The sequence below is a fragment of the Rhipicephalus microplus genome, unplaced genomic scaffold (assembly GCF_043290135.1).
Source record: "Rhipicephalus microplus isolate Deutch F79 unplaced genomic scaffold, USDA_Rmic scaffold_201, whole genome shotgun sequence".
Classification (NCBI taxonomy): domain Eukaryota; kingdom Metazoa; phylum Arthropoda; class Arachnida; order Ixodida; family Ixodidae; genus Rhipicephalus; species Rhipicephalus microplus.
This window is the reverse complement of record NW_027464772.1, coordinates 1-10,000: the sequence shown is the minus strand read 5'-3', so window position 1 is coordinate 10,000 and position 10,000 is coordinate 1. Positions and strand designations below refer to the sequence as shown.

Below are 10,000 nucleotides of genomic sequence, written 5' to 3'. Positions count from 1 at the left end.
CTTGGCACTTTTTGGCTGAGCCTTGCTGGCGGCCCACTCACTCGATCGCCATGTCTGTTTGCCACAGTTTTCCCGGTGGTGCCGCACCCGGGCTCGCCCCGGCAGACGCGTTTTTTTTTTCTTTCGCCCCGGCTGACGCAGTTTTCGCGCCGCCCCGGCAGACGCGGTTTTCGCGCCGCCCCGGCAGACGCGGTTTTTTGCGCCGCCCCGGCTGACGCAGTTCGGACTTGGCACTTTTTGGCTGAGCCTGGCTGGCGGCCCACTCACTCGATCGCCATGTCTGTTTGCCACAGTTTTCCCGGTGGTGCCGCACCCGGGCTCGCCCCGGCTGACGCAGTTTTCGCGCCGCCCCGGCTGACGCGGTTTCGTGCCGCCCCGGCAGACGCGGTTTTTTGCGCCGCCCCGGCTGACGCGGTTTTTTGCCGCCCCGGCTGACGCAGTTCGGACTTGGCACTTTTCGGCTGTGCCTGGCTGGCGGCCCACTCACTCGATCGCCATGTCTGTTTGCCACAGTTTTCCCGGTGGTGCCGCACCCGGGCTCGCCCCGGCAGACGCGTTTTTTTTTTTTTCTTTCGCCCCGGCTGACGCAGTTTTCGCGCCGCCCCGGCTGACGCGGTTTCGTGCCGCCCCGGCAGACGCGGTTTTTTGCGCCGCCCCGGCTGACGCGGTTTTTGCCGCCCCGGCTGACGCAGTTCGGACTTAGCACTTTTTGGCTGAGCCTGGCTGGTGGCCCACTCACTCGATCGCCATGTCTGTTAGCCACAGTTTTCCCGGTGGTGCCGCACCCGGGCTCGCCCCGGCTGACGCAGTTTTCGCGCCGCCCCGGCTGACGCGGTTTCGTGCCGCCCCGGCAGACGCGGTTTTCGCGCCGCCCCGGCTGACGCGGTTTTTGCCGCCCCGGCTGACGCAGTTCGGACTTAGCACTTTTCGGCTGTGCCTGGCTGGCGGCCCACTCACTCGATCGCCATGTCTGTTTGCCACAGTTTTCCCGGTGGTGCCGCACCCGGGCTCGCCCCGGCTGACGCAGTTTTCGCGCCGCCCCGGCTGACGCGGTTTCGTGCCGCCCCGGCAGACGCGGTTTTCGCGCCGCCCCGGCTGACGCGGTTTCGTGCCGCCCCGGCAGACGCGGTTTTTTGCCGCCCCAGCTGACGCAGTTCGGACTTAGCACTTTTTGGCTGAGCCTTGCTGGCGGCCCACTCACTCGATCGCCATGTCTGTTTGCCACAGTTTTCCCGGTGGTGCCGCACCCGGGCTCGCCCCGGCAGACGCGTTTTTTTTTTCTTTCGCCCCGGCTGACGCAGTTTTCGCGCCGCCCCGGCAGACGCGGTTTTCGCGCCGCCCCGGCAGACGCGGTTTTTTGCGCCGCCCCGGCTGACGCGGTTTTTTGCCGCCCCGGCTGACGCAGTTCGGACTTGGCACTTTTTGGCTGAGCCTGGCTGGCGGCCCACTCACTCGATCGCCATGTCTGTTTGCCACAGTTTTCCCGGTGGTGCCGCACCCGGGCTCGCCCCGGCTGACGCAGTTTTCGCGCCGCCCCGGCTGACGCGGTTTCGTGCCGCCCCGGCAGACGCGGTTTTTTGCGCCGCCCCGGCTGACGCGGTTTTTTGCCGCCCCGGCTGACACGGTTCGGACTTTGCACTTTTCGGCTGTGCCTGGCTGGCGGCCCACTCACTCGATCGCCATGTCTGTTTGCCACAGTTTTCCCGGTGGTGCCGCACCCGGGCTCGCCCCGGCAGACGCGTTTTTTTTTTTTTTTCTTTCGCCCCGGCTGACGCAGTTTTCGCGCCGCCCCGGCTGACGCGGTTTCGTGCCGCCCCGGCAGACGCGGTTTTTTGCGCCGCCCCGGCTGACGTGGTTTTTGCCGCCCCGGCTGACGCAGTTCGGACTTTGCACTTTTTGGCTGAGCCTGGCTGGCGGCCCACTCACTCGATCGCCATGTCTGTTTGCCACAGTTTTCCCGGTGGTGCCGCACCCGGGCTCGCCCCGGCAGACGCGTTTTTTTTTTTTCCTTCGCCCCGGCAGACGTGGTTCCCCCCCCCCCCCTCCGTCTTTCTTTTTGTTTTTTTTTTTCGCCGCGGCTGAAGTGGATTTTTCGGTGCCTCGACGCCCCGGTAGTCGCGGTTTTTCCGTTTCCGCACGGCCCCGGCTGACGCTGCTCGGTCACAGTCGCCTTTTGTGGTGATTGCAGACTTCTTGAGCGCGGGTGTTTTTTTTTTTTGTTGTTGTTGTTGTTTTATTACGCATTCGCTCCAGCAGACGCTGTTTAGACTTTTTGTTTCCTCTTTTATCCTGCGACGAGGTGACGAGGTTTATTCGGTGCCCCGCCGCCCCGGCTGAAGTGATTTTTCCTGTCCCGTGCCGCCCCGGCTGACGCGGTTGGGACTTCGCGTTTGTTCGGCCGCCACGGGTTTTGGCGCACTCGCTCGGTTGCTTGTTGTTGCCACTTGTTGCGAACCCAGGTTTCTTGAGCGAGCGCGGGCGTTTTTTCTTCCTTTCTTTCTTTGTTCTATGTGTTAGCGAATCGGCCTTTAATATCACACGAGGACTCACAACCAACAATTTTCAGTTTGAAGTGTAAAAAATCTGCAGGTGTTGACGTAACTGACTTGCCCCGTACCCTTGAGTACATCCATGAAGTTCTCGTAGTACTACTAAATCGCATTATTCCAAGTGGAGAAATTCCCATAAACTTGCAAACCTCTACACGAAAATCGGTGCGCGTGATAAAGTTGAAAATTATCGTCCGATATCAAATGTGCCTTCTATAACACAAATTCTAGGAAAAAAAAAAAAAAAACACTTGTTCGCCGTTTTCTGCGCCGTGACTGGCAGCACTCCGGCGAAGCGAAACGGGGTCGATTCGAGCACGATATCGGCGTCTTTCGACGTGCTCGCCGGCGACCGTCGCACGAGTACGTCGCACGAGCGCGTCTGCCGGGGCGCCGTTTGCGAAGCCGACGCAAAAGTGGGAACCGCCGCTCGGATGATCGCCGCTTTCGGCAGAGTGAGTGTTGGCACTCCGGGGAAGCGAAACAGCGTGAATGCGCCCACGAAATCGGCGTATTTTGAAGTGCCCGCCGGCGACCGTCGCACGAGTACGGTAAACCGCGTCAGCCGGGGCGTAGTTCGGGACGCCGACGAAAAAGTGGGAAGCGCAACTCGGATCTTCGCCGTTTTTGCAGGAGTGAGTGGCGGCCCTCCTGCGAGACCAAGAAGCATCGATTCGTGCACGAATTCGGCGCCTTTCGACGTGATCGCCGGCGACCGTCGCTCGAGTAGGGCAAACCGCGTCTGCCGGGGCGGGCTTCGGGACGCCGATGCGAAAGTGGGAAACGCTGCTCGGATGTTCGCCGTTTTTGGCCGAGTGAGTGCTGGCACACGGGCGAAGCCAAACGGGGCCGATTACGGCACGATATCGGCGTCTTTCGACGTGCCCGCCGGCGACCGTCGCACGAGTACGGTAAACCGCGTCAGCCCGGGCGGAGTTCGGGACGCCGATGCGAAAGTGGAGAACGCCGCTCGGATCTTCGCCGTTTTTGGAGGAGTGAGTGGCGGCACTCCGGAGAAGCCAAGGAGCGCCAATTAGCGCACGATATCGGCGTCTTTCGACGCGCTCGCCGGCGACCGTCGCACGAGTAGGGCAAACCGCGTCTGCCGGGGCGGGGTTTACGACGCCGACGCAAAAGTGGGAACCGCCGCTCGGATGTTGGCCGTTTTTGGCAGAGTGAGTGCTGGCACTCCGGCGACGCGAAAGAGCGCGAATGCGCCCACGAAAGTGGCGTATTTGGACGTGCGTGACGGCGACCGCTGCAGGAGTACGAAAAACCACGTCAGCCGGGGCGAGCGACACACGGCGGTCTGGGTGCTTATCGCTGCTATTATAGGGGCACCCCGGCAGACGCAGAAAAAAAAAAAAAATTTTCGACCTTCTTTTTTGCTGGTCGAGCTCGGGTAACCCAGGTCGCAATGGGAGCCGCGCACGAAAGCGGCGTCGCGAGACGCGTTCGCGGTCGCTAGTCGCACGAGCTCGGCAACCGCGTCAGCCGGCGCGGAGTTCGGGATGCCGACGGCTAAGTGGGTACCGCTGCTCGGATGTTCGCCGTTTTTGGCCGAGTGAGTGCTGGCACTCCGGTGAAGCCAAGGAGCGCCAATTCGTGCACGATATCGGCGTCTTTCGACGTGCCCGCCGGCCACCGCCGCACGAGTACGGCAAACCGCGTCTGCCGGGGCGGGGTTCGCGACGCGTACGCAATAGTGGGAACCGTCGCTCGGATGTTCGTCGTCTTTGGCCGAGCGAGTGCTGGCACTCCGGCGAAGCGAAACGGGGCCGATTCGGGCACGATATCGGCGTATTTCGACGTGCTCGCCGGCGACCGTCGCACGAGTACGGCAAAGCGCGTCTGCCGGGGCGAGGTTTGCGACGCCGACGAAAAAGTGGGAAGCGCCGCTCGGATCTTCGCCGTTTTTGCAGGAGTGAGTGGCGGCCCTCCTGCGAGACCAAGAAGCATCGACTCGCGCACGATATCGGTGTCTTTCGACGTGCCCGCCGGCCACCGCCGCACGAGTACGGCAAACCGCGTATGCCGGGGCGGGGTTGGCGACGCCGACGCAAAAGTGGGAACCGCCACTAGGATGTTCGCCGTTTTTGGCAGAGTGAGTGCTGGCACTCCGGCGAAGCGAAAGAGCGCGAATGCGCCCACGAAAGTGGCGTGTTTGGACGTGCTTGACGACGACCACCGCAGGAAAACGAAAAACCACGTCAGCCGGGGCGAGCGACCCATGGCGGTCTGGGTGCTTATCGCTGCTATTATAGGGGCACCCCGGCAGACGCAAAAAAAAAAAAAAAAATTTTTTTCGACATTCTTTTTTGCTCGTCGACCTCGGGTGACCCAGGTCGCAGTGGGAGCCGCGCACGAAAGCGGCGTCGCGAGACGGCTTCGCGGTCGCTAGTCGCACGAGCTCGGCAACCGCGTCTGCCGGGGCGGAGTTCGGGACGCCGACGGCTAAGTGGGAACCGCCGCTCGGATGTTCGCCGTTTGTGGCCGAGTGAGTGCTGGCACTCCGGCGAAGCCAAACGGGGCCGATTCCGGCACGATATCGGCGTCTTTCTACGTGCTCGCCGGCGACCGTCGCACGAGTACGGCAAAGTGCGTCTGCCGGGGCGGGGTTTGCGACGCGTACGCAATAGTGAGAACCGTCGCTCGGATGTTCGTCGTCTTTCGCCGAGCCAGTGCTGGCAATCCGGCGAAGCCGAACGGAGCCGATTCGGGCACGATATCGGCGTCTTTCCACGTGCTCGCCGGCGACCGTCGCACGAGTACGGTAAACCGCGTCAGCCGGGGCGGAGTTCGGGACGCCGATGCGAAAGTGGGAAGCGCCGCTCGGATCTTCGCCGTTTTTGGAGGAGTCAGTGGCGGCACTCCGGTGAAGCCAAGGTGCGCCAATTCGCGCACGATATCGGCGTCTTTCGACGTGCCCGCCGGCCACCGTCGCACGAGTACGGCAAACCTCGTCTGCCGGGGCGGGGTTTGCGACGCCGACGCAAAAGTGGGAACCGCCGCTCGGATGTTCGCCGTTTTTGGCAGAGTGAGTGCTGGCACTCCGGCGAAGCGAAAGAGCGCGAATGCGCCCACGAAAGTGGCGTGTTTGGACGTGCTTGACGACGACCACCGCAGGAAAACGAAAAACCACGTCAGCCGGGGCGAGCGACCCATGGCGGTCTGGGTGCTTATCGCTGCTATTATAGGGGCACCCCGGCAGACGCAAAAAAAAAAAAAAATTTTTTTCGACATTCTTTTTTGCTCGTCGACCTCGGGTGACCCAGGTCGCAGTGGGAGCCGCGCACGAAAGCGGCGTCGCGAGACGGCTTCGCGGTCGCTAGTCGCACGAGCTCGGCAACCGCGTCTGCCGGGGCGGAGTTCGGGACGCCGACGGCTAAGTGGGAACCGCCGCTCGGATGTTCGCCGTTTGTGGCCGAGTGAGTGCTGGCACTCCGGCGAAGCCAAACGGGGCCGATTCCGGCACGATATCGGCGTCTTTCTACGTGCTCGCCGGCGACCGTCGCACGAGTACGGCAAAGTGCGTCTGCCGGGGCGGGGTTTGCGACGCGTACGCAATAGTGAGAACCGTCGCTCGGATGTTCGTCGTCTTTCGCCGAGCCAGTGCTGGCACTCCGGCGAAGCCGAACGGAGCCGATTCGGGCACGATATCGGCGTCTTTCCACGTGCTCGCCGGCGACCGTCGCACGAGTACGGTAAACCGCGTCAGCCGGGGCGGAGTTCGGGACGCCGATGCGAAAGTGGGAAGCGCCGCTCGGATCTTCGCCGTTTTTGGAGGAGTCAGTGGCGGCACTCCGGTGAAGCCAAGGTGCGCCAATTCGCGCACGATATCGGCGTCTTTCGACGTGCCCGCCGGCCACCGTCGCACGAGTACGGCAAACCTCGTCTGCCGGGGCGGGGTTTGCGACGCCGACGCAAAAGTGGGAACCGCCGCTCGGATGTTCGCCGTTTTTGGCAGAGTGAGTGCTGGCACTCCGGCGAAGCGAAAGAGCGTGAATGCGCCCACGAAAGTAGCGTATTTGGACGTGCTTGACGGCGACCGCCGCAGGAGTACGAAAAACCACGTCAGCCGGGGCGAGCGACCCACGGCGGTCTGGGTGCTTATCGCTGCTATTATAGGGGCACCCCGGCAGACGCAGAAAGAAAAAAAAAAATGGGGACATGGCGTGCGTCACCGTGCGGCTTCGCAGCGTTGCCGAAGTCGCCGAGCCCTTCGACTGAGCCGAACGGCGGACAGGGAACGTTGGTCGGCCGTTCTAACCTGTCGGTGCCACGCCGAGACGTCGTTAAGGAAAACCGCGTCGTGGGCCTCTACGACGCCGTCGAGTCGTTGTACGTTTGGTGTCCAGCGTGTCGGCGGCGAGTAGCGGACACGTCGTTCACGACTTCGGTCTTTCGCAGTCGACGCGAACTTGCGGAGAGTCGTGGTGCCTCACGTTTTCGGCAGAAACCGCGGCGGAATTTTCCCGTGCGTGCGCGCACGACCTCGGTGCTGTGCCGTCAGCGTAGTGTTGCACAAACTCGTGGCCTACCCAAGGTGCGGTACGTTTGCGGCCGTATCCTCGGTGGGAATTTCGTGAGTAGGGTCGCAAATTCTACGACCTCGGCGGGTTTGAGAGCGACGTAGACTTGTGGCACGCTCAACATGCCACACGTTTCGGGGCACACCCGCGGTGAAATTTTCTCGAGTACGCTCGTATTAGGGCCCAAGGAGGTCTGGGTACTTATCGCTGCTATTATGTGGGGGTTCTCGTGAGCGGCGTACGCGAAAGCGACCGGGTGTCTGATATGCGGCGGGCTTCGGCCTCGTCAAGCGTGTCCTCGGGTCTGCTCCAGGGGAATCCACGGCAGTCGTCTGCAGCCTCATCCGCTTGATGCGTTAGGGGCTGGTTGTCGGACGGTGCCGTTTTACCACGATATCGAGGTGTGTTCCGTGTCGTCCTCGGCGATTCAGATGCGAAAGCGCCGAAGACGCGGGCGTGACCCGTCGTCTGGCGGCTTTGCAGTCTCGGCTCCGTTGCTAGTTCCGGCCGGTCCACCGACAGTGCAGCGGGCTTGGGCAACCCGCACGGCGCGACCGAGTCGATGCAACGAAAAAGAGCGAGCATGAACGTGCTTCTTGCCGCACGGCTCCCACTCGTCTTTCGGGAAGGTTGTGCCGTAGCGAGCTCGAACGCCGTCATCTCGGAGTGCAAAATAAGCGTGTTGGGGCGCCTGAAGGTGGCCTCCGCCGCACACAGACTGCGTCCGGCCCGCCGAGGGCGAGGACGGACGCGCAGTCGAACGATTACCTGGTTGATCCTGCCAGTAATCATATGCTTGTCTCAAAGATTAAGCCATGCATGTCTAAGTACATGCCGAAATAAGGCGAAACCGCGAATGGCTCATTAAATCAGTTATGGTTCCTTAGATCGTTTCTTCCTACTTGGATAACTGTGGCAATTCTAGAGCTAATACATGCAGTGAGCCTGGAGCCCTTTGGGTAACGGGTGCTTTTATTAGACCAAGATCGATCGGGTTTCGGCCCGTATTGTGTGGTGACTCTGGATAACTTTGTGCTGATCGCATGGCCACGAGCCGGCGACGTTTCTTTCAAGTGTCTGCCTTATCAACTTTCGATGGTAGGTTACTTGCTTACCATGGTTGTTACGGGTAACGGAGAATCAGGGTTCGATTCCGGAGAGGGAGCCTGAGAAACGGCTACCACATCCAAGGAAGGCAGCAGGCGCGCAAATTACCCACTCCCGGCACGGGGAGGTAGTGACGAAAAATAACAATACGGGACTCTTTTGAGGCCCCGTAATTGAAATGAGTACACTCTAAATCCTTTAACGAGGATCAATTGGAGGGCAAGTCTGGTGCCAGCAGCCGCGGTAATTCCAGCTCCAATAGCGTATACTAAAGCTGCTGCGGTTAAAAAGCTCGTAGTTGGATCTCAGTTCCAGACGAGTAGTGCATCTACCCGATGCGACGGCTCGGACTGAACATCATGCCGGTTCTTTCTTGGTGCACTTCATTGTGTGCCTCGAGATGGCCGGTGCTTTTACTTTGAAAAAATTAGAGTGCTCAACGCAGGCGAGTCGCCTGAATAAACTTGCATGGAATAATAGAACAAGACCTCGTTTCTGTTCTGTTGGTTTTTGGAATACGAGGTAATGATTAAGAGGGACGGACGGGGGCATTCGTATTGCGGCGCTAGAGGTGAAATTCTTGGACCGTCGCAAGACGAACTACTGCGAAAGCATTTGCCAAGAATGTTTTCATTGATCAAGAACGAAAGTCAGAGGTTCGAAGGCGATCAGATACCGCCCTAGTTCTGACCATAAACGATGCCAACCAGCGATCCGCCTGAGTTACTCAAATGACTCGGCGGGCAGCTTCCGGGAAACCAAAGTATTTGGGTTCCGGGGGAAGTATGGTTGCAAAGCTGAAACTTAAAGGAATTGACGGAAGGGCACCACCAGGAGTGGAGCCTGCGGCTTAATTTGACTCAACACGGGAAAACTTACCCGGCCCGGACACTGGGAGGATTGACAGATTGAGAGCTCTTTCTTGATTCGGTGGATGGTGGTGCATGGCCGTTCTTAGTTGGTGGAGCGATTTGTCTGGTTAATTCCGATAACGAACGAGACTCTAGCCTATTAAATAGGTGCGGGGTTCCCAGCACCTTACAACCTTCTTAGAGGGACAAGCGGCTCCTAGCCGCACGAAACAGAGCAATAACAGGTCTGTGATGCCCTTAGATGTCCGGGGCCGCACGCGCGCTACACTGAAGGAAGCAGCGTGTCTTTATCCCTGTCTGAAAAGACTGGGTAACCCGTGGAACTTCTTTCGTGATTGGATAGGGGCTTGCAATTGTTCCCCTTGAACGAGGAATTCCCAGTAAGCGCGAGTCATAAGCTCGCGTTGATTACGTCCCTGCCCTTTGTACACACCGCCCGTCGCTACTACCGATTGAATGATTTAGTGAGGTCTTCGGACCGATGTCCGGCGCGGCCTTTCGGTTGCGCCGGTCTGTTGGAAAGATGACCAAACTTGATCATTTAGAGGAAGTAAAAGTCGTAACAAGGTTTCCGTAGGTGAACCTGCGGAAGGATCATTAACGGATTGTGAAGGGTGAGCGCCTCAGCTGCGTCTGCGCCCGACACTTTCTGCCGCTGACCCCGTTTGGACGCGGGGTCGGCTTTTCCCCACGGGGCTGCCTGAATGTGGAGCGGCACCCCGTGACAAATTGTTGCGCCCAGCGGACGCCAACACCGCGACCTTGGACGGTCGGCCAGGTGGCGGACGCGGGTACAAACGGCGCAACGCACTCATAGGTCGGCTTTCGACCCGCCACTGCACCGTGGCTCGAAGCGCTCGAAATGCGCGACCCGACCGCTGCGGGACCGCCTAGTACTGTAAACAGGAGCGGCGGAGCGCGAACGGCGAGTCGTGGTTAC

The 10,000-nt window shown here is 60.3% G+C and overlaps 1 non-coding gene across 1 annotated transcript; it reads left to right on the top strand.

The window, feature by feature from the left end:
- The first annotated feature begins 7,846 nt into the window (after positions 1-7,846).
- Positions 7,847-9,660, top strand: LOC142792038 (small subunit ribosomal RNA). The gene has a single exon (XR_012890601.1). It is a non-coding gene; the product is annotated as a small subunit ribosomal RNA (ribosomal RNA).
- Positions 9,661-10,000: the final 340 nt, after the last annotated feature.